Genomic DNA, 24,938 nt, shown 5'->3' with positions numbered 1-24,938 from the left:
AACTGACAACTGATGCCCAGGAAAAAGCCAACCTATTAAATGGGTACTTTGCATCGGTCTTTCATCAGTCCCATGGGATGCCCATGCCCGCTCTGGGACAGGGAAGTCTGGGTGAGGGTGATCCCCTGCCCTCCATCATTGCTGACCTTGTGAAGGAACACCTTGAGAGACTGGATACCTTCAAGTCAGACAGCCCTGACAATCTACACCCCAGGGTACTCAAGGAGCTGGCGAGCATCATAGCCCAGCCCCTGACATGGATCTTCGAGAGCTCCTGGCGCTCTGGTGTAGTGCCCGAAGACTGGAAGAAGGTCAATGCGGTGCCTATTTTCAAGAAAGGGAGGAAAGTGGATTCGGCAAACTACAGGCCCATCAGCTTGACCTCTATCCCCAGGAAGGTCTTAGAAAAGTTTGTTAAAGAAGCCATCCTTAATGGACTGGCCGACACCAACATCCTGAGGGATAGCCAGCACGGGTTTGTTGTGGGTAGGTCTTGCTTGACCAATCTCATTTCCTTTTATGACCAGATGACCTATCACCTGGACAAGGGAGAAGAGATTGATGTCTCTTCTCCCTCCCAAAACTGGCCAACTGCAGCGTCGGGTCCACCACGATCTGCTGGCTGGGGAACTGGCTTCGTGGTCGGACCCAGAGGGTGGTGGTTGATGGAAGTCAATCGTCGTGGTGTCCTGTGACCAGCGGGGTCCCCCAAGGCTCTGTGCTTGGACCCATATTGTTCAACATCTCCATCAATGATGTGGACATTGGAGTCAGAAGCGGACTGGCCAAGTTCGCCGATGACACCAAACTTTGGGGTAAAGCATTCACACCTGAAGACAGGAGGGCGATCCAGGCTGACCTGAACAGGCTCAGGAAACAGGCGGACAAGAACCTGATGGTGTTTAACACCGAAAAATGCAAGGTTCTCGACCTTGGGAGGAAAAACCTGCAGCAGACTTATAGGCTCGGCAGTGCTACGCTGGCAAGCGCTACAGATGAAAGGGACTTGGGTGTCATGATTGACCACAAGATGAACATGAGCCTTCAATGTGATGCAGCTAGTAAAGCGAGCAAAATGCTGGCTTGCATCCATAGCTTCTCAAGCAAATCCCGGGACATCATTCTCCCTCTGTACTTGGCCTTGGTGAGGCCGCAGCTGGAGTACTGCGTCCAGTTTTGGGCCTCACAATTCAAAAAGGATGTGGAGAAGCTTGAGAGAGTGCAGAGGAGAGCCATGCGCATGATCAGAGGTCAGGAAAACAGACCTTACGACAACAGGCTGAGAGCTATGGAAAAGAGCTCTTTAGCCTGGAAAAGCGCAAGCTTGGGTGATCTGGTGGCCACCTATAAGTTTATCAGTGGTGACCACCAGGATCTGGGGGAACGTCTGTTCACCAGAGCGCCCCAAGGGATGACGAGGTTGAACAGTTATAAACTCCTACAAGACCATTTCAGGCTGGACATAAGGAAGAATTTCTTCACTGTCTGAGCCCCCAAGGTCTGCAATAGCCTGCCATCGGAGGTGGTTCAAGCAACTACTTTGGACACCTTCAAGAGAAATTTGGATGTTTATCTTGCTGGGATCCTATGACCCCAGCTGACTTCCTGCCCCTGGGCAGGGGACTGGACTCGATGATCTTCCGAGGCCCCTTCCAGCCCGAATGTCTATGAAATCTATAGGGGAAAGTACTCCCCAGAATCAGCCCCTCCCGCTGGTCCTCCCAGCACTTACAGTCCCTTTCACAAACAACTCAGGGCCCATTCCAGAGTCAGCAACAAAGCACGGCTTCAGGGAGCTGTTCCCTGTAAGGTAAGTGGGTGTCACGCAGTCAGCCCACAAACCCAGTCAGCATCACTGCGCAGTTTGTAGTGCACCTTCAATGTCTTTGTGCTGGCAAAATTGATAGTAGTCCCAGCTGGGCTACTGAGCTGCCATTTCTGTTGTTTCTGGCTACTTTGATTTTTTCTTGACAATTCAGTGTGTGCTCTCCTCTTCCCCTGCAGTCATTTGTCAATTTGCAACCCCAGGTGTCAACTCTGACTTGCTTGGCCTTCAGACCTACTGGAGAGGAGCAGAGGGCTGTATTAGGACACCTCTGGAAAGAGGGCTGATTACAACCCAAATGATGGGCTGCATGTGTCTGCTTCACTTTTTCTCATGAAGGCCCTGGAGAAAAACAGAAGTGGAGATGGAGCACCCCAGTCAGTCACTTAGGGAAGAGGAGTCATCTCTTCAGGTCTGAGTCACGTTTTGCTCCCCCAGGACAGGGGAGGGTTCCTCCTCCTGGCTGTCAGCCAAGGGGGTGGTTTAAGGCTGTGCTTTCCTATGAGCTGTTTCTTTTCTTACTGATCAACACAATCTTAGTGCAATTCTGCACGCCCTTTGCTCTTTCTCCTCTAGCCCTAATTAGCTGGAGAACAAAGAGCACATTCACCTGTTACTAAAGTCACTTCAGCTGTCCTTTGGGAGAGCAAACTGACACTGGATGCTGTGATGAAATGGTTTCTACCCTAGAACAAAAAAATGAAATGATTCATAAGAGAAGGACCATCAGGATCAAAGACTTCCAGGGACAACAAAATGACAACATTAAATTGTAACCAGCACACAGCTCCTGCCGTGCTCGAGGTTTAGGCTTTGCGTAAGGCCCAGTCAAGAAAATCTTTGCATTAGCAGAGGGGGGAGCAGCTTTTTGGCTGTCTTGATTGAACGGATTTAACCAGCACTCCCTTGGTTCCTCATCCCATGACCACCCTTGTATCCACTGAACTCTGTTCCTGGGAATTAGGGCCATCCAGGGGGGGGCGGGATCAGGGTGACCGCCCTGGGCCCCGCACTTTGGGGTGTCCCTCCAGGGAACAGAATCCTTTCTCACCTTCCCTGTGGCTGCACCCAGTTCTCACCTCTGGAAAGGTTATAATTGCTGTTCAGAGTGTAATGGGATTCAGTATAGAAAGTATGAAAGGTGACTCCACTGGCCTTGCTGGTCTGGGCTTCTTCTAACATCCTCTTCCACAGTGCAGGCACAATCCCTGCTTTGCCTGCTGCACCTGGTGTTAGGAGGAGTCAGATACCAATATCCCTTGCCTTTGAAAGCAGAGACATTTGTCTAGAGGAAGCTCAAGTAGAAGGAGCAGTTGGTGAGCACTGGAGAACAGCCCCGTGGCTGTGCGCGCAAGCAGGCAAAGGGCCAGGAGCAGACTGGGAAGGAAGGGAGCAAGGGGAGGCTCCAAAACCGTTTTGTGGAATAGACCGTGGCTGAGAGTTGTGGTCTGCGGTTCCTGCGGGAGGTGCTGCCCTGGAGCACAAGATAAGGAACTGCTTGCTTGTCTCAGACCGGCCCTCTACATTTTAATTACCTTTCTCCTTTACTCTGCATGTCTCGTCATTAATCTCTGCCATAAGTTTTCACTAACCCCAAAATATTCTTTCCCTGGAAGAGACTGCATGCACGCATGCAAGGAAATGACAGGGGAAGGACAGATATGTTTCTTGGACCACAGTTTCAAACCGTTTGTATGACAAACCCTCCTTTTTTGCACAGGTTAGGGAGATTTACACAGGCAAACACACGTGATACATTTGTTATATATTATCAAACATTAATGAAGGGGATAGTTCATGGGAGGGGTAACATTGTAAAATATGCTAAAAATGGAGCATAGGGTTGATGTTGGGTCCTTATTCTCAGCTGGTTATTTGTGGTGGTTATTTCTCATTTGTATTTCCCAGATCCTTATGAAAAGCCCTTTGAAAATATCAATGTAGTATTAATGTGAGACAGTTCTTTAAAGTCATTATGATATACTTTTTATACTTGTTTGTATTAGATGTGATTTTAAATGCAGTTATTCACATCGGGTAGAAGGCAAGGTAACATGCCCAAGACCGGTCAGTTGTTCTTAAAGAGGCCATTATAGTGCCCTTCCAGAAATGTAACTCCTGAAAACAGCTGGAGCATCTGTCCTGAAACTCTTCTTCCATTGTTCAGACCTCTTGGACTACATAGCTGGGTTTGACTGAGTGCACCTACTAGGGGTGTGCGAAACGGGTCCTCTTCAATTCAGATTTGGATTTGGCCTGAATCAGGGACAGTGATTCAATTAGTTGAATTAGCAGATTGATTAGCAGATCACTGTCCGTGATTTGATTTGGCCGAATCCAAATCTAAAGATTTGATGCTGATTCAGAGAATCAGTGATTCAGCCATAGACACAGCTTTAAATGTTTTTTCTACATACCTCAAGGTACCAGGCACAGCCCGTGAACAGTGCAATGGTGGGGCAGATTGAGCGTCCCAGGGGAGTGCGGGTGGGGGCCCCCCTGTGCTCTCCCCGGCAGACCCAGAAGTGGACCGGAAGTGCTTCTGCTCCACTTCTGAGTCTGCTGCCGAGCGTGCTGAGGAGCACCCCACGCTCCTGTGGGATGCTTCATCCACCCGAGCATTGCAGCATCCACAAGCCACCTGGTACCTAGAGGTATGCAGAGAAAACATTTAAAACTGTGTCTGTATTTGAATCACTGAATCTTTCTGAATTTCTCCGAATTGATTTGGAGAGACTAAAGGGTCCTCTGATTCGATTTGGATTCAGAGGTGCGGCCACCGAATCAGGCTGAATGTCCACCAAATCAAATCAGGGACCAAAACTTCACACTACCCTAGCACCTACATAACTACTCAGTGGCTATTTTGAGACAGATGCAGGTCTGGATACTAGTTGCATGTTCATCACAATAACCTTGCCCAGGTAGGGGTGTGTGTGTGAGAAGGGACGTTAAGACTAAGGAAGGCCATTCTACCTTTTAGCCCAAACAGCTTAGTGTTTAGGACACTTGTCAAAGGAGCGAGAGACTCAGGTTCTAGTTCACCCCAGAACAAAAAGGGGGTATGAATCTACATTTCCTTTTGTGCAACCAAGTGCCCTAATGACCAGGGCATGGGTTAAGCATTGCCCAGTGCCCTGTAAAGCCCTCCTCTTGAAGCTGTTCACTTAACAGCCAGGAAGAACAGGTATGGGGAGCCAAGAGAAGGAAAAGAGGAAACAGAAGAGTTCTCTCTCCAATGGGCAGTTCTGCCTCTTGTATTTGATATTCATTCAGTAACATGGATTAACAACCATGGGGCAGTTTCTGCACCCTTTCAGGGAAGGACCAGGTCCTTGAGGGGATTGAAAGCCACATTTCCCACATCCTATCAAGTTCTCTAACCCCCAGATATAGATTTTTTTGTTGTTGGGGAAGGTGGGGAGGGCTCTTCATGCTTTCTGTTAAAGCTGGGCTCTGGCAAGGAAAGTGTGCGAGATTCATCAGGCCAAAAGGAAAGCCAGCAAGAAGGCACAGGAGTTTGTAGCCCCTTGGGGCAGACACGCTACTAGAAAGGGAGAGTGACGGGTTCCAGCCTGATTCCAGGACAATTCATGCATTTTGCATTAGTCAGTCATGAATTAAAAAGAAAAGAAGAAGCAGCCTTGTAGCAGGGGACAGAAGCCATCTATCCTTCCTCCCCTCCAAAGAAGTGTGCCCATCACTGATCTAAGCACGCTGTGTATGCTTTGTTGAGGCTGTGCCCAGCAGTTGGACTAGGAAATTGGGTGCCCTGGGCAAGGATGGCAGCCTGGGGAATGAAGAAGTGTGAGAGGGGTTTATTACATGCTGCAGAAGGGGGGAGGGGCGCAATGGGGGTCAAATCAGAGACAACCTGGCCTCCAAAATGACTTTGCAGAGTGGGGGCTAACTTGGCAAACTGCTGGTATGCAGGCCAGCCCTGTGTACCTGTGCAAGAGTGCCCGTGCAGCTCTTCCCCCTCCCCGCACCCTTCCCTTCAAAGATATGGAGCCAGATGCAGAAAGCCAGGAAAGCGTGAGGTTTGATTGTAGGGAACACAATACTGTAAGCAGTAGGTTAGCAGTCGGTTACGTGGCCTTCTTTGCCTTCAACTCACCATCACCCTGAACCAGCCCTGGCTCCCTGAACCGCAGTGGTGGCCGCCTGGCCCTGCTCGTAGTTGGGTGCTCCTCCCTGACTCCTCAGCTGTAATGCTCCTGGCTACTTCCTGGACAGCGGGAACCCGAGCGGAGCTACTTTTCCCTTTTGGCAATGTTACCCACTTTTTAAAGAGGTGCTTCAGCAATTTCTACAGGACATCTCTTGTCTGGTCCTGTGACCTCTGGTAATCAACACAGGACTCCGCAGCCATGTCTACCGACCGCTGCAGATGGCCTAACAACTGCGCACGGTAGGCTTCGGTCTTCACATCCTCATAATGCGTGGACTCAGGGAGCTCTTCCCGCCAGGCTGCTGTTTCTGACAATGTGGCTTGTGATGACTCCCCCAAAACCGCCAGCAATCTCTCTCAGGAGCGTCGCTGCCTGAGGCACACATCACTGCAGTGCTCTGCCATGCTGCAAGCTGGGATCCGAGGTTCGGGGCACGTTCCTGGCCACCATCAGTCACGGTAGCTGGTAAACAAATGAAAAAAGTCTTCCTGGTTTCATGATGTTTCATTCCCCACAGAGGAGGAAACTGCACGCCACCCTCCCTCCCCCTCCACCCTGCAGTGGAGAAAATGCCTGCAGGCACAGAAACAGACCCTGCAAAAGTGGGACACCATTCATACTGCCCAAAACGTACAAGTGCCAGCTCGGGCTGCCACTGCCCATGCCAGCTGCAAATAATTAAAACAAAAAAGAGCTGTTACTTTCTGAGATATCCAAGTCCCAAACAGAATGGTGTCTACTAGGGCTGTGCAAAGCTTCAGTCCCTGATTCAATTCGGCGGAGATTTGGCCCAATTCAGTGGCTGAATCTCTGAATCGGAATCGAATCAAAGGACCCTTTAATCTCTCCAAATTGAACCGGAACCCCCCAAATCGATTCAGAGAGATTCAGGAAGATTTGGAGATTTGGATGCAGACACAGCTTTAAATGTTTTTCCTACATACCCAAAGAGAGCAGGCATGGCTCGTGATTGCTGCGATGCTGGGGCAGATGGAGCATCCCACAGAAGCACGGGGGGCTCCGCAGTGCACTCAGCAGCAAACCCAGAAGTGAACCAGAAGCACTTCCAGTCCACTGCTGGGGCCACTGAGGAGCACATGAGGCCCCCCCCCGGTCCTCCCCAGCTCTGTGACTGGTGCCTCCTGGGTCTGGGGGGGCACCTGGGGTCCCCCTGCACCTGATCACCATGCCAGGGAGGTGAGGGTGCCCCTGCGCTCTCCCCGGTGGACCCGGAAATGAACCACAGTGCTTCTGGTCCACTTCTCAGTCTTCTGCAGAGTGTGCTGGGGAGCCCCCATGCTTCTGTGGGATGCTCCATCTGCCCCAGCATTGCAGCGATCGTGAGCCATGCCTGCTACCTCAAGGTATGTAGAAAAAAAGTTTAAAACTGTGTCTATGTCTGAATCACTGATTCTACAAATGAGCATTGAATCTTCAGATTTGGATTCGGCCGAATCAAATCAGGGACAGTGATCTGAATCAACTAATCAAATCACTGTCCCCATTTTGGGCTTGTCTCAGACGGCCGGAGCTGACTTGAGGTGATATACAAATTACTCGGCCGTTTGGGCGGGCTGGTGAATGGAGAGGCAGACAAAGCGTATTGGTTGCAAAAAAGCTTTACTTATGCCGCTAGTAGCCGCGACGCAGGTGGTCCGATCGCTTAAACAACTACACGAGTTGCTCCAGCTGGCGAGGTTCAGGCCCACAAATCCATAAACGAACTAGGCATGCGGGAAAAGGGTACGTTGAGGGATGGCACTCGGCGACGGGGAGAAGAATTGATAGGTGATCAGGCTATTGATCAGCTCAGCCACGAGTCAGGAATCTTCAAAGTCACTCTGCAGCGTGCTCAAAGTTCTCCGACTTGGGCAGAAGTCGCGCAGAATTTTATACGGCTAGCGAGCCAATTACTAGCCGCCACGTAGGAATAATTTAGAACTGGCCAATAGTGGGGGACAAATTTACATATGAATGGCGGGGAAACTCTTGCACCGGGGGTTTCTATTGCAACAGAAAACTTTTGCTGTGCACAGAGATTCTCATGTGGCGGGAAAATTCCACCGTGCCAAGGCACTCAAAATCACTGGGTTATGACAGGGCTGAATCCGAATCAAATAGGGCCCATTTCGCACACCCCGAATGTATACGCTTCGTCCACCAGCACCAAAAGAGCATGGTGACCCACCTGCAATGACACATGAATCCCCCCTGCCCCCGGTCTCCCAACTGGCACATTTCCAAGCAGTGCCTGCCAGTACCAAGAGACACACCAGATACTTACAAGTCACCGGTTGTGCATGTTCTTGGGTCTGGGGGACATAAAATGATGATTGAGTGTTGTTGGGAACTGAAACCTCATCGGCCACATAGGTTTCTGTCTCCTGTTCTGCCTCCTGCCCCTCATCATCTGTGTTAATCCATGGAATCGCAAGGGGGAGGGGGGAAGCACAGGACTCAACTCTATGGTGCACCCCTGTTCATCTTGCCAGTCCCTGTCAAGTGGGAGCACAGAGCAGTCTCTGTACAGCTGCTGCAACATGCTCACAGTTTCATCCTCAGAAGGAGCTGCCTCTGTTGGTGCTCTCTCCTCCTGCCTAACCCCAGTGCTGAAAGTCTCCATAACCAGAGTGTCGCCCGCATCCTTGGAGAGAATGACAGACAGCTCGTCATAAAAAGGAGCAATTGTGTGCCCTGGCCCAGAGCAAGAGTGTGTATATTTGGTGCAGTAAAATACAGATCTCACGGCCTTGATCTTGCACCACACCTGGGTCCAGTCACAATTGTGCCCTTGCACCTGCATCACCTTTGCAATGAAGACATAAACAGGCTCATTCCTCCTACTTTCCATCTTTCTACAATCTTTTCTTTTGACCAAATGCGTATTAGGTCCTGCAGTTCTTCCTGGATCCCGTTGGGTGCATGGGCATTGGAGGTATCAGCCTCCTGCTCCATCACCTCTATTATGCTGGCCTTGGCTTGTGAGACATGGAGAAGCAGTTCATGGTCAACAGCACAAGTGATTCGTGAAAGGTCACTGGCAAAATTTGGGTGGGGGTCACCTTTATACTCATGCTGTGCCTGCATGAGGATCTTAGAAAATTCCAAAGTTTGTAAAGTCATCACCTGTGTCTCACAACACCCAAAGGTGATGAAGCACCCCGTTTATCAACAAAGACCAGGCGTAAGGCCATTGTGCATTGGGATGGCTGCTCAATGGCCACTCAATGCCCCAGAATGTTGCTAAAATCAATCCCACCAGCCTGCTTGTGCACAATAAGGAAGGCCACTGTGTTATTTGTTATTGCTGAATAAAATAATTTTATTTTATTCAGCAATAACAGAGCCAAAAGGCTGCGCAAACGCCCCAATGATCTGGGGCGGTTTGTTGAAAAAGCAATGGTCATCTATTGAATGCAGCTAGACAGAGCTCTAGACCACAACCCTCCCTCTTGCCCCTGCCCCGGCTTGGTGCAGGGGTTGGTGTTGATCTTAGAATTGGGTGAGAAGCAGCTGATGATGGAGAGGGGCCAAATAGAGAATCAGGCTGTAAGGCATGAGGACTGAGAAATGGAAAATGGAGAACAGTGCAGTAAGCACTCCTCCAATGTGGAGAATATGGAGGACATGAGTGAGCATGAGGAAGCAGCAACAGTGCTGCTGATCGAACTACTGCTGGCCTTGAAAGAACAAGAAGTGCTTCACCTCCAGATAACGATGATAGCATATTCAGCAGCAACGTGTCCCCAAGATTCACAAGCACTGGGAGAAAGAAAAAGGAAATGGAGATATTCTGAGGATTGGGAAAACCAAGAGGCATGCAATAAAGTGCAAGATGACTGGGCTCTGTTGAGAAAGCTGAGGAGCAGCATCTGCATGTTGTGGGCCTGTGAGAGCAGCTCAGACTGGTGGGAGTGAATTGCAGTGACCGCTTGAAATGACCAGCACTGGCTGGAGACATTCTGAATGACCAGGAAGTCATTTTGTCATATTGTCTTAATGCTGGGGCCCCACATTGCAAGGCAGGACACTAACATGTGTTGGGCCATCCTGCTGGACAAGAGGGTGGCCGTGGCTATCGTGAAACTCGCCACCCTGTCCAGTCTCTGCTACATGGCAAGCCAGTTCAGCATGGCTCCCTGCATGGCCGGGGTGGCAACTCATGAGGTATGCCAGCTGCTGCAGGACGTGGATGCAAACAAATTTATATGCCTGGTGAATCCACCGGAAGTCATAGATGGCTTCAATGAAAAGAGGTTCCCTAACTTGTGTTGGACTTTAGACAGCACTCACATCCCAGTGCCTTGCCATTCAGGGAGGGGGAGGTCTTTTACAAACAGGAAAGGATTTGCCTCCATAATCCTGCAAGCCATGGTGGACCACTGGGGCTGGTTCATGAACATTTTTATTCGGTGGGCAGGCAGCGTGCATGACGTGCAGGTGTTCAAAAACTCCTCTACCTGGCCTCGCGGAGAAAGGACACTATACACCCAGTGTGGAGGAGAAAGTGATCCGTAGTGTTGCCATTCCCCCAGTTATATTAGCGGGCGCTGTCTACCCCCTAAAGCCCTGGCTCATGAAGCCTTATGGAGGGAACATCATGGGCCTACAGAAGCTGATTTTTAACAACCATCTGAGCAGCTGCAGGATGGCCATTGAATGTGCCTTTGGCAGACTGAAAGGACAATGGAGGACACTTCCATGCTGGCTCCAGGTGGAAAATATCACTGACTTTGTAGTGGCAGCCTGTGTGCTCCACAACATCTGTGAGGCCCACGGACAGGTTTTTAGGGAGTGGTGGGCTGAAGAAGCAGAAGAAGCAGTGGCCAGACAGGGACGTGGCCAGGCAACAGCGCAGGGACTGAGGAGATATCCTCAAGAAGAGGCTGGTCTTGTGTGGGATTGCCTGGCAGCACATACTGCTGATAACAACTCCCAGTGCTTTGTTCTGGTTAGGTTACAATGCATTCTTTTTCAATCTACATCTGTCTCACCCCAGGGGTGGAAGGATTAACTATACCTCTCTTGGCCAGCTGGAGAGGGGGGTGATCGAGGGGTGGATAATGACTGGGGGGGGGGCATACTCCACCCCAAGCCCAACAGCAACCCACCTTTTCAAAAACATTTCACAACACCCCTCCAAAGCACTACACACACAAAAAATCCCATATATTTGTAACATGGGGGGGAAGGAAAACGGACGGGAGGGGAGGATTCACGTGGCTTGTCCTCAGGATCACCACGGGATTGTATACTGGGAAACCAGCCTGAGCCTAGGTGGGTGCAAGTGGCAGAGTTTTAGGGTGAACGTGCCCAGTTTGGGGTGCAGGAGGGACTTAGCAGGAGACTCCTGGCAGAGGCAGGGGACAGGGACTGTGGAGGACCTCCTGCTGTAATTCATTAGGAAAGACATTATGGGGAGGTAGGTTGGTATTTCGCTCCCTCTGCTGGAATCTGAGGGATTGACACATGGGACCTAGGTTGCTTGAAAGAGACTGTCATGCAAACACAAACACATTGCACCAAATTAATGCAGGGTAAAATTTTAAAGGTGCAGTTACTTAACAAGGACTAAACATCATGCGGTGTACAAACACCCTTAGTTTAGTGTCTTGCTTGTCTACCCATAGCTTGGCTGTGCCTACTGAGTAAATATATATTAACCCACCACAGCCTGAGATGGCTGCAGCTGGGCACAAACATGCTGAGCACCTGCTGCCTGCAAATCTCTTTACACTGCTAGACAAGATCCATATTAGGACACTTAACCCCAACCCCGTCGACAATCTACCACATAAACCCCTAAACTCAATCCCTAGCTCAGGTCCAAGCTGGAGCTGGAAGCTTGGCCACATTCTGGGGTATGAAAGTGACTTTGCCCCCACTCCTCTCCTCACCCACCAATCCCTCTACAAGATAGGATGTAATGGGGTAAGAGAGATGATCTGACTCAGGTAATTTGTGGGTGATCTGAAGTTCAAATCTAAATACCAGTGTAGACATACAGGAAAGGGCATTGTGTGGGTGCTTCCTCATTCCATTATCTGCTACATTCACCTGCCAAAGTCTATGAGGTTTGCCAAGGGGTTGGGATCAGCATTAGTGTTACAATAGTCTCCGCTGTTCCAAGGCAGTTAAAGCGGAGGTACAGGTTTCATGATGCTTGTCCCTTGTCTTGCCATTCACAATAAATCCATGAAGTGGAATTTTATTAGGCCTGTGTGAGCCAGCAGCGATCCGATCCAGCTTCAGATCTGGCCACTTTGGATGGCTGCGATCCAATCCGGAGCTCCGGACGGGTTTCTGCTTTGATCCAGCTGAAGCAGCCAAGAAGCTTCGGATCCACCTCGGAGATCCAGCGATAGGGTATAATGGGGAATCAATGAAATATCTATAACCTTGTTGTTTTTTGTTTGATCTGGATGAAACTTACAGAGATGGTAGCCTCTGCTGACAGCATGAATACTGTCAATTTTCAAGAAGACAAGTTTGGGGGGAACTGTACCCCAAATTCTTGAAATTCAAACTCATGTCATGGCTGTGTGTTACAACACCGGGGACGGGGGGGGGGGGGGGGAGGTGAAAACTGAAGGAATGGTGGTCCCTGGTGATGCCACAAAATGTGCCAAGTTTCAAGAAGATAGGTGCAGGGGTTTGGGGGGAACTGCACCCCAAGCTGCGGACAAGCAAAACTCATGCCATGGGTGACACTGTGTGTTAAGGCGCAGCGGGGTGACAGCTGCAGGGATGGTGGTCCCTGCTGTGGCTACAATACCTGCCAGCTGTTAAGAAGATGGGTGCAGGGCTTCTGGGTTCTGGGGCCTGCACCTCTGGCTGCGGACAGGCAAAACTCGTGCCACGGGTGCTTGTGGGACTGACTGTCTCTGTCATGGGTCAGTTGATTATCTGTATTGAGTATTTCCTCTTCTGAGTCTGGTTTTGTAGGTGCTAATAGCTGGTATTTAACTGGCTACATTAGCTAGGTTCTGTGTATTGAGCTGGTCCCTGAGTGAATCATGATTGATTGGTAACTGGTAACACAGCAGCTTAGCAGCCAGGCCTGCAGTAGGGTTTGCCCTGCCCCAAGACAGAGACAGTCAGTCCCACAAGCACCCATGGCACGAGTTTTGTCTGTCAGCAGCCAGAGGTGCAGTTCCTGCCAAACCCCTGTACTTATCTTCTTGAAACTTGGTAGGCTTTGTGGTCTCAGTAAGTGCTACCATCCCTGCAGTTTTCACCCCCCTGTGATGTAACACATACACATGACAGAAGTTTTGCTTTCAACAATTTGGGGTACAGTTTCCCCAAAACCCAGGCACCGATCTTGAAACTTGGCAGACTTGGCCTCAGCAGAGGCTACCGTCTCTGCAGTTCTCGCAGTTCTCCGTGTTGGAATGTCTACACATGACATGAGTTTTGCTTTCAAGAATTTGGGGTGCAGTTCCCCCCCTAACCCCTGCACCGATCTTCTTGAAACTTGGTAGGCTTCATGCTCCCTGCAGAGTATACCACCCCAGGAAAATTCATCCAAATTGGACAAAAAACAAGAAAGTTATAGATATTTTATTGTTTCTCCATTATACCCTATGGCTGGATCTCCGAGGCGGCTCTGAAGGGCTTCGGAAGCTCTGAACCACTTCGGGAGGCTGAACGAAGCCAGCGCTTCAACCTGGACATGCTGCTTTAGATGCCAAAGTGTCCGAAGCTTCTCCAGATCTGAAGCTGTGTCCGAAGCCTTGCACAGCCCTAAATTTTATCCTTCCTTTGACAAGATGCATGAACTGCTCGGTCGCACCCACCTCAGCCCAGGTCTGCATTCTTGCACCTGGACTTGAGTCTCATGCTCCTGGTCAAGCTGCAGAGAGGAAGGAAACAGGGTCTTTTACTTGCACCTTTTGACCACTTGAGGCCAAGGTAGCAGCTCCTGAGCAAGCAGCTAGGATAGGATTGACTGGATCAGAGTCAAGTGCCAGGAGGGAAGGGCATGGGGAGGTATGTGGGACCCAAGCAAAAGGTCAGAAGTCCAGCAATGACTCCCGTCTTCCCTCCCCACCCCCCCAATTTAAGTGGATCAGGGTCAAGTGCCAGGAGGGAAGGGCATGGGGAGGTATGTGGGACCCAAGCAAAAGGTCAGAAGCCCAGCAATGACTCCCGTCTTCCAGTCAAGTGCCAGGAGGGAAGGGCATGGGGAGGTATGTGGGACCCAAGCAAAAGGTCAGAAGTCCAGCAATGACTCCCGTCTTCCCTCCCCACCCCCCCAATTTAAGTGGATCAGGGTCAAGTGCCAGGAGGGAAGGGCATGGGGAGGTATGTGGGACCCAAGCAAAAGGTCAGAAGCCCAGCAATGACTCCCGTCTTCCCCCCCCCAATTTAAGTGGATCAGGGTCAAGTGCCAGGAGGGAAGGGCATGGGGAGGTATGTGCAACCCAAGCAAAAGGTCAGAAGCCCAGCAATGACTCCAGTCTTTTCCCCCCTAATTTAAGTGGATCAGGGTCAAGTGCCAGGAGGGAAGGGCATGGGGAGGCCCAACCCCCAGAAACTCCAGCCCCACCTGTCTCCAGGCACTCATAGCACCTGTCTACTCCAGAAGCACCACAACTTCCGATGTCCAGATACCTTGCACTTAAAATGGCAACAGCTCCATAACCCTAACCCCATCTCCTCCAGCTGGGCTATAACAAATTATGACCCTCAGGAACTCCATGGCCCTGACATCCCTATCAGCACACACCCAGCTACCCAACTGCTTCCCACAGAGATATACTCAGTGTGGCAGAAGGCCACCTCTGTTTCCCCAAAACTCTGCTCTGTGACAATTTGATTAGGATAGGCCCAGCAGAGGATACATACCTTTACCCTATCTCTTTAGGGAAACCTGCTCCCTCTGCCTACCTGACTGGCATCACATACCTGGGTGAGGGGCTTGGGCTCCCTGGGGAGCTAGGAACTGCCAGTCTGCCCAGCAACTAGTACTCTTCCCGTATTTCAAATTGGTTGGCTGACAGCCAACAGGTGCTGGCCTCCATCGGACCAGGTAAATGAGGTCACAAGGGCTATATAAGTTAAGGACTGCCCAGGAGGAGGGGGAAGCAGCCATGAGGAGAAGAGCTGTACCATCTGAAACTTGCTCTCTCTCTCAAAACTCATGATCAAGGAACTGCCTGCCTCCAGAGGGAATCTCCACCTGCCTCTGGATGACGCTTGTGAGAAGCTACCTGAGATCTAACTAGATATATAGCTTGCAGTAACTCAGATGTGTGATCAAAGGCTACCCATGCCAGTTTGCTCTATGGGATTTCTCTGATATTGCTCTACCCTGTACCCTATTCTAACCCTACCCTCTGTAACCAATACAGTTCTCCTTTGTACTTAGTGTGGGATACTTATTGGGTGTAGGTCTAGATTATGCCTTGGGGTGCCCTTGGTTCAGCTGACTAAGGGAGACCACTACTTGTGCTTCTGACTGAGGGAAGCACCCCCAAGTGCTTGAAGTGAGTCAAGTACCCTTGAGGGCTACTAGGCCTGTGTCACCCAGGGGACGCAGAGCCAGAATCAAGCCCAGCCCTGGGTGGTGGCAGTTTTAACCCCAGGCTAGCGGGTGTGCTCCAGGAAGGGGGTCAGCCATACGTGAGGCACCCCCAGGGGGGCACTTGGAGCCTGGAAGGTGGTCAGGCACAGTGAGGTGGGTGGCTTAACACAGGAGCACCCCCTACTGACCCGCCACACTCAGATACAGACCTGCTCCTTCTTAACCTCACTTGAACCAGACTGATTAGCCAAGTTTATGAGGCACCATGAGTTCCGCTATTCCTGAGTAGAAAACTGCGTGGGCCAGTTGCTAAAGTTTGTGTTTCCTGCAGCTGAAGTTTTCAAACTGGGGACATGAAATAATATTACTAACAAAAACACATACTTAGAACACTGCAGTAAATTTTAATCCCTCGTAGAGAGTGGTGCAGGCAGCATGACAGCTAGCAGAGCAGAGACTATGGAGCAAGGCCTCCTGCCAGATGGTCCTATCCCTACAGCCAGAGCGGCTGAGCAGACAAGCCCCGTGGAATAGTCCCATCTTTCGGCAGATCCACCAGGCTTGGGCTAGATATGGCAACCTGTGCTTCAAGGAGACAATGACCCTTCTCAGCCAGGCAGCGTGGTGGCATCTCCATGAAGAAAGGCACAAAGTATATCTCAGGCATGTGAATTCAGCCCTCAGTGCCTGGGCAGCAGGGCCAAACATTAACAGCTTTGTCCTTGAGCAGTGTAAAGTGGTGGTACAGGTGGAATTCAGCCCATGAAGAGAGAGGATCTGAGAGGTTTGGTTTTAGCAAATGCAGAGGGACAGTGTGGACACAAACAGGGTCTTCAGGAGAGAAGTGGAGATTGCAAAAGAGATGCTGATTGTTGCCACAGACCTGAGATCCCCCTTTCCTTTGTCTGTGTGACACAAGCATTCCCCAACCAGGCTGGCCTCCCTTCACACCCTGCTTGCTCCCTGCCTTTACATATCCCTCCCCATATGACTTTAACTGAACTTTGCATTCCTTGCATGTTCTCCACTCTGCAGGCAAAATAAACAGGAGTGACCAGAAGTTGCTTGAGGACACCAGCAGCCATGGCCTCAGCAAGACCAGGGCAGGGCATCCAAGAGGAAATCAAGTGTCCCATCTCCTGGAGCATCTGACCAACCCAGCGACACTAGATTACGGGCACAACTTCTGCCAAGCATGCATCAGTGACTACTGCGAGACCTGGGAAGAATATGGACCTTTGGAGTGTCCTGTCTGCAGAGCCAAGATCCAGAAAGGGAATCTCCATCCAAACTGGCAGCTGGGAAATCTAGCAGACAGCATTAAACAATTGCAGTTAGTTTCTGGAGTTGTAGATCTGTGTGTGAAACACAAGAAGGAGCTCAACTTGTTCTGTTGGGAGGATGGGGCGGCCGTGTGCGTGGTTTGTGAGAGATCTCCAGAGCATAGGTCTCACTCAGTGCTGCTCATTGAAGAGGCTGCCCAGAAATACGAGGTAGGAAACACTCCATTTTTAGCTACTTCAAACCATTCCCTGTGGGGCCAGACTTTCTCAGCCCTCCAGAGCCACATGCACTTCCAGATATCCCAGCCTCTCCCTCTCCCCCAGCAGAGACTGATTCGAGCAACAATCCTGCTGTATCCTGTGAGACCCTCTGGGCTAGCACAGGACTGTCTGAACCCTAGGACTGTCCTGTCCTGGAGCACTACCCTGCAGAGGACACAGAGGGGTTCCTGGAGGTCCACGTTCCTCCCTTTGGAGGATGAACTACAACCAGGACTGTTGCCAAATCAGGGCTAGAGAGAGCCGAGGGTAGCCCAGAGATGGCAGGGCACAAGGCTATGAGAATGGAGGGCCTTGACTACCACCAGAGGCAAACTGATGAATGGGCCAGCAGGGTATAGGTCCAGGGCCCTGTCATAACCCAGAGGTATGATTTTGTGTGTGCTTCGGCACTAGAATTATCCCCGCCAAATTACAGCTTCGTTGGACGACGGAGTGTTCTGTTGTTGTAAAGAACCCGCGTGCAGGGGAATGCTTTCCCGCCAAATTTGCAGCTCTATTTGCAGGGTGCAGTGCTCAGGTTGCAAGGGAGATGCACGGTGCAAAGGAGTTCCCGCCACTCGCATGCAAATTTGTGTCCCGCTATTGGCTCGATCTATATTCCCACGTGGCGGCTAGCGATTGGCTTGCTAGTTGTATAAGAGGCTTGAGCGGTTTCCGCCCAAGTTGTAGAGGACTCCACATCCATCTCGTGGGGACTCTGGGTACACAGCAGGGTAATAGAAACCCTGTGTGAGATTCAGAGAAGCTTGGCAGCCTGATCCACCGCCCACCTCTTCCTGTCTTCGAGCACAAATTCTATAAGACGCATCTCCGATTCCGATTTTGGTGGCGCGTTCACCCAGAGCATCCGGAGCTCTGTTCCGTGGAGCCTAGCAAACTCCACGTGATCGTCCGTGTTGTCTGTGTCTGTAACCGCAACTCAAGCAAGTTTTCCAGCCTGCACCACTGCCATCTCGGTGTAAGTAAACAATCTTTAAATCTACCATTACACGTACATGCCTGATTCCAGCTCGCCGCCTGTCCTCTCCGATCCAGCGTGCCCGGGCTGCTGGCCACAGCCCGCGCGCAACCCCGAAAAGGGCCCCGATCGTCCCTCCTGCGGTCCGCACATGGCGACGGGGATGGGATCGGGAGGCGGCCCGCACAGGCCCCAGAGATATAGAAGCTTCCACCACTGGTTTTCTGCAGGCACAGCTCAGGCAGAGCAGTCAGCACAGGCAGCACTCTGTTGGCTCCTGGAGGACCTAGGCCATCATTGCCATAGGGACAGGGTAATACGTTGGATGTGTCCTACAGGTTTTTCCCCCAAATGCTTGTCTGCTTTTTTCATCTTTGGTATTATTGGCAATTTCCTGCTGTGGGAGGAGGGCAGGGCAGGTATCTTTGGGTTCTATGAGACTGTGGTAGAGAATTACAGGCATGCTCCAGCAAGCTAGGATATACGACATTAGAGATGCCTTCATTAAGGTACATCTACACAGAGTTTCCAGCCTATCTTTGCATTGCACCTTATGAAGGACTAGCAAATTTCCCATCAAGAATGATGGGTGGAGTGGGGGTGGGGATGGATCCCCATGTCCAGACCTGTGCCCCACCCCCACTCCCCACCACTCTGGGTCCAGCCCCGCTACTGCCCCCCACTGCTCCGGGTCCAGTTCTGCTCCACACTTCACCCCACTGCTCCAGGTCCAGCCTCACTCCACCCACCTTCCCTGCCACTCCGGGTCTGGCCCTGCTCCATGCCCCGCCACCGCTCCACATCTGCCTGACCCATGCCCACCTCCCTCCCTCCCTGCCCACAACCTCCCCCTTTCTGTCAGCTGTTCTGGGGGGCTCTGGGGCTAGGCATCAGTGGGGGGGTGCCCCCACCATGATCCCCCACTTCACCTTCAGGCAGGGAGGCAGGTGGGGGAATCCCCGCTGCTTGGGAAGCCGAGGCATATTCTTCACCACCACAAACTTCCCGGCACCAGCGCAAACGGGGGCCCAAGGGACCATACAGCCAACTGCTTCCTGCCCTCTCGGTGGTGCATGTGCAGTTGGCCAAAAGCATTACAGACAGATGGACAGACAGATAGAGCCTTTTATTATATAAGAATTTTGGATGAGCAATTCAATGTGTGTTTTTTTGCTTTTCTCCATAATTCCCTCATCTCCCCAAGTAGTGCAACAAGGGCAGGGTGAAAAAGGCTCCAGCCTCCCCTCTTCCCCCCAGAGGCTTTGGCATGAGATAAGCAACCTTTCTCCAGGGCAAAGGACAGGGTGAATGGGGCACCAGTAGTATCCTCCTGGGGAGCCCACACCACTGCGTCTCCTTCAGCTGAGACCCCCGGCCTGCGCTGCAGAGAGACAAGCAGCAGCTGTTGTAGCTACCGCTCAGAGGAGGAGAGCTTGCGTAGGTAAGATGTTTCTTCCTCTCCCTGCACTCCCCCCATCCTCCCCTGCTCTGCTGAGGGCAGCACAATTCCCTCTCCTCTGGCACCCAGCATGGGAGCTCAAAGAGCTTGTTATAGCTCCAAATCCACCACTATTTTCATACATTAAAACAAAGTTCTCCTCTCCCTGGAAGTCTGTATGAGACTCTATAGAGAATTGGTAAGTGTGTGATTCTGGGGAACACAATTCTGGACCTCAGACTTGATATTTCTTTGGGATTGTTTTAAACAAAAGGACAGAACTTTCTTTAATAACACAGGAATTCCCAGGCCTCCCTGGTAGTTGCAACACCAGAAAAGTTGTTAGGGACTTACTTTTATTTCTTCTAATTCATTCCAAGTTTTGTCTGGTCTCCAAGGCTGTGGATCAGAGTTCACAGTGATTTAGATGCTATCAGTGCTTTGTCCTGTGATAAATTGTGCATTAGCCATTATAAATGGCACTATTTCTTTTCTTTACATGTTGCTATAGTGTGTGCCTCCTTAGGGACCACATTTGCTGCAGTTTTGTTTCCTGTTCAAAGCAATAAAGTTACCAGCCCTGTAAGCTGTGTTCTGCGCTCTCTTTCCTGAGTTGGTCTCATCTCCCCAGCACTGTGGTGGCACAAGACATAAAGTGTCCTTCTCTTCCCTGCTTCCAGAATCAAGCATAGCCATATCTACTGCTGTTCTGGCATCAGCATCTCCCATCTGCTTACACTTGTCAATGGGAAGGGTCTCAACTCTGTAGGACACTACTTGCTGTAGTTTCTGTTGCATGTGGGACCCTAAACCTACAAGAGTTGATGCTGCCCTTTGTTATTTACTCTCTCTGGACTCCAGAGCCAGCACAAGCTGGGGATCTGGAAGATGGAGCAGTGTCTGGTAACTGGCACGCTGGTGCTGGTGTCTGACACTCACTTCATTCAGCAGGGTTACTGGGACAAGGGAGCAGGCCAATAACAAGGTGACAGTCATTGAAATTACAGCAGGGAAGGCACCTAGGTTGTATAGGGAAAACATACTACTCTCTCCATCCCCAAAGGAAAACTCACCCAAGACATTTTCCTTCCTTCAGGAGCAAATTCGTGTTGAGCTGGAGAGTCTAAGGAAAGAAAAAAAAAGGTTAAAGACCTGAAAGTGAGTGAGAGTCAGAAACACCAGGAATATCAGGTCAGTGCTCCTGGTTAATGGTTATAAGGATGACATTGGGAGGGGAGGGTTGGGATTTCTCTTCCTCTGTACACTTGGTAGAAATGTCAGTGAGTGTGTGTTACTGCACATGGGGAGAGCAATTAACTTCTCTCCCGTATAACATTTGAGCCTTCAGAGCCTGAGAAAAAACTTTCCTAAGTTGAACCAAGTGCACAGGAACCAGGCATGATGCTTGAGTCTGCAGCCAGAAAGGTCGAGGAGCAGAGATGCTGCAAGACCTGAGTATCTCTTTGAAGCCATGGGAGCTCCAGGAGATTAACTCTTCTGAGTCTCACAAGACATTACAGAGTGACATCTGGCTCTCCCCAAAGGTGCTGACCCCCACTCCCTGCTTTCCTGCTACTCACTGCAGGCAAAGACAAAGGCTGAGAGGCAGAAGGTTGTGTCTGAATTTAAGCAACTGCACCAGTTCATTGAGGAACAAAACCAACTCCTCTTGGGCCAGATGGCAGAGCTGGGGAGAACGACTGAGAGGAGTCAGGAGGAAACTGTTGCCAAACTCTCTGAGGATGTCTCCCATCTGGACAGTCTGATCAGGGAGATGGAGAGCAAGTGCCAGCAGCTGCCAAATGACCTCCTGCGGGTGAGGCACATTAAAACACCTCCTACCTCTGCATAGGGAATGGGGGAAGACCTGAACAATGAGCCTTGGGGAAGGGGCTGTAATGGGGACATATTTACCTAGGTACTGGCGTGTTGCACTCTGGCACAGTGTGCACCTGCCTCTAGAACAGGAGAGACCCCGGTTGTAGCATGTGGCACTGCGCTCTCTCTTCCCTCTGTCTCTCTCCCCTCGAGGATATCAGAAGCACGTTGAGCAGGTAAGTGGCTCCTTCTCACTCTTGAGGGTGGGCTGGGGCCGGGACACTGTGATGTGGCCACATCCTGCTGAGGCACCACAGCACCAGATCCCTGCAATGGAGGGAGCTGGCACTGTTACTGTCTGTGCTGCCCCTGCCCTGAGGCTGATGGACAGAGAGGGAATCAGTCCCCAGGACTGTCCAGCTAGTAAAGGCTGATGCTATGAAGCTGAGTTATTGAAGGAAAAGAGAGTTAGGGGTGTGTGAAGTGGGCCCTGTTTGATTTGGATTTGGCCCAAATCAGGGACAGTGATTTGATTTGTTGATTCAGATCACTGTCCCTGGTTCAATTCGGCTGAATCTGAAGATTTGATGCTGATTCGGAGAATTAGCGATTTGGACATAAACACAGCTTTAAAGGTTTTTTCCACATGTCAATGGTACCAGGCATGGCTCATGATTGCTGCAATGCTGGGCCAGATGGAGTATCCCATAGGAGTATGGGGGGGGCTCCCTGTGTGCTCAGCAGTGAACCCAGAAGTTGACTAGAAGTACTTCTGGTCCACTTCCAGGTCTGCTGGGGAGCGTGCTGAGGGCCCCCCGGTACCCTCTCCAGCTTGGCAATCGGCTGTAGGGGGACCCCAGGTGCCCCCCAGACCCAGGAGGCACCAGTAGCTAAGCCAGGGAGACACGGGTTGGGGAGAGGGGGGTCCTTCAGCCCGCTGCCCGGCAGACTCGGAAATGCTTCTAGTCCACTTCCACGTCTGCTGCCAAGTGTGCTGGGGAGCCGCCCCATGCTTCTGTGGGACACTGCATGCGCCCCAGCACTGCAGCATTCATGAGCCACCTGCTACCAAGAGCTATGTAGAAAAAATGTTTAAAGTTGTGTCTATGACTGAATCTCTCTGAATCTCTCCAAGTAGATTCAGAAAGATTAAAGGGTCGTCTGATTCAGTTCAGGTCTGGAGATTCAGCCACCAAATGGGGCCGAATCTCTGCAGGATCGAATCAGGGACTGAAGCTTCGCACAGCCCTAAAGAGAATGATGCTGAATTGCTTTTCTCAGGTGTGAGAAGGGGCAGTTCCAGCTGCCACGTGGGGATTTCCCCTATGCTGCAAACGAGACTCAAGAGCTGGTCTGAACTAAGCCTAAGGGAGAGGTTTAGCCTGTTTCAAGGTGCTAAAGAGGGACGTTGGAGATGGAAGGGATGTGCCCCTGTGTGTGGGGAGAAGACAAGCTCTGGGCAGTGAGACTCCTGTGTCACTTCACACCCCCAAAGGGCACATACTATACACACAAGTGCCAGTTTGGGCATTTATGCACAGTTTGCAATCCCATTACACCCTCCCCACAGCTACTGTGCATACCCAGGAGACTGTGCACAGGCCAGTCAGCTCTGTGGCTCCATATAAATGTAGATAAGCATTTATCCAATACTTAAATCCCAGAAGGAAGTCTCCCAATCTGCACATTTTAGCCCAGGAGCCTAATGGTTATGGTGCTGACCCAGTAACCTGGCCATTTTGTTCTTCCAGACACTCTGCGCTCTTATCCAGAGAAGGGCTCATACTGCAAGGGTAAGTGCTAATGCAGATCTGATTGTCTTCACAGAAAAATCCCACTGCAGGGCTCCTCTCCCCTTCCATGAGAAACACTCTCACAGCCCATTATCAAACCCTGCTCTGCTGTGACCTGGGGGATTGGGCTAGGAGTTTCTTGCCTTGGCTTGTGGATTTGCTGCCATGTCCTCCACTTTCCCATGGGGTAAGGGATCTCCCCAGTCCCAGGTTGAGGAGCTGCAGGGCTGTTTCTTCTCACCGTCATGAGCCCAGGGCCAAGGCAGCTCCTGGGACCCAGGACAGTACCAAGCAACACAGGGCTGCTGCAGAGGGTGAGGAGTGGCCCCCACTGAGCTCTGCCCCGATGCTGTGATTCTCTCCCCAGTGACAGTGACTCTGGATCCAGACACGGTTCATCCCTGCCTTGTCCTTTCTGTGGATTGGAGAAGTGTGAGAAGTGCAGATACATAGCAGCATTTGTCCAACAATCCTGAGAGATCTGATATGCAGAGCTGTGTGCTGGGTGGGCCGTGCAGGAGTCACCATGGGGAGACACTGCTGGGAGGTGGAGATGCCGGAAGGGGCATTCTGGGCCATGGGGGTTGCCAGAGAGTCTGAGAGGAGGAAGGGATGGATCTACTTTAGCCCAGGGAGGGGATCTGGGCTGTGCAGTGCTGGCTTGATCAGTTCCAGGCTCTTGCTGCTCCTCATCTCAACACCTTGTCTCGGTGCCCGGTGCCCAGCAGGATCCGTGTGTGTCTGGACTGGGCAGTGGGGAGGATATCATTTCTCAGTGCTGACACCGAGACCTCAATCTTCCCCTTCCCACTGCTCTCATTCTCTGGGGACAGAAACCGGCCCTGGTTCTGGCAGAGGGATGATGGAGCTGAGCTCAAACTGTGCCACTGAAGTGGGGGCTGGGCAGGGGATGGTCCAAGGGAATGATGGGTTCAACCACTCCAGCCTCCTGCTCTCTGCCTGAATACTGGAGAAAGACTGTCCCAACAGGGACACCGTTCTGATAGTTGAGTATTATCCCCATACTTGTAGTTTTAATTATTATCCCTAGAACTGAGTGGCCTTGATAAGGCAGCTGAGTGAGTGACCTGTTCACACCCATCTAAAAGAGATCAGGGACACGTTCCTGTGGCCCCCACTCTGACATCCCCCTACCCCAGCTCTCCACTTTGGCCCTGCTCTCCTGCCTGCCACAACTGATGTTTGATTAATTCTCTATTTCAGGAGGTGCTTGGCGGGGCTGGAGTTCAGCCACTGGTGCTTTATTACACTCAGTTCATGCTTAGGCTGCCGGTCTGTCTAGCCTGAGCAGGGCTTCTCTCGCTGATCCTGTTTGCTGTATTGCTCTGGAACCTCCTGCCCTGCCTCTCTCTGGTCTGGGCTTTACCCTCTCCCAGGCTTCAGTCGGCCTCCCTTCTTATTCTTGGTTTCGGGCTGCAGCCCCTCCTTGGTTTCAGAATACCTTGCTTGCAGCTGAGCCCCTGGCCCTGTCTGAGAGTCAGCCCCTCTTGGCCAAATTGGAGGGGCAGAAGCTCTGGGGTGGTTTATGGACAAAGAATCAGGAGGACCCAGCACCACAGGCCCAAAGCGACTGGGGTTCCAGTGTAGAGCTGGAGAAACTACATTCAAAATAAGACAACCAGGGAGCCAGCAGACACCAGAAGTCCTCCTGGGCAATGAGAGCTTGTCATCTGATTCCTCCCCTCCACCCGCCTCAGCTTTGGGCAGAAGTAGGACACTTCCCAAATCACTTCCTTCCAGCAAGGCACAGCAGGCCACATGGGACAAGGGAGATTTCCAAGTAAACCTTAGGATGACAGGACTGATCTTACTGAGAGGG

General features: G+C 51.2%; 1 protein-coding gene and 1 pseudogene across 1 annotated transcript in view; one reads left to right on the top strand and one right to left on the bottom strand.

Annotated features, from left to right (window-relative positions):
- The window catches only part of LOC102381926 (H-2 class II histocompatibility antigen, E-S beta chain), a 603,463-nt gene that overhangs the window by 224,600 nt on the left and 353,925 nt on the right, over window positions 1-24,938 (bottom strand). The window lies entirely within an intron of this gene.
- On the top strand, window positions 16,610-24,841 carry LOC112552081 (annotated as a pseudogene).

The sequence above is a fragment of the Alligator sinensis genome, unplaced genomic scaffold (genome assembly GCF_000455745.1).
Source record: "Alligator sinensis unplaced genomic scaffold, ASM45574v1 scaffold1303_1, whole genome shotgun sequence".
Taxonomy (NCBI): domain Eukaryota; kingdom Metazoa; phylum Chordata; order Crocodylia; family Alligatoridae; genus Alligator; species Alligator sinensis.
This window is presented reverse-complemented; position numbering and strand designations above follow the sequence as displayed.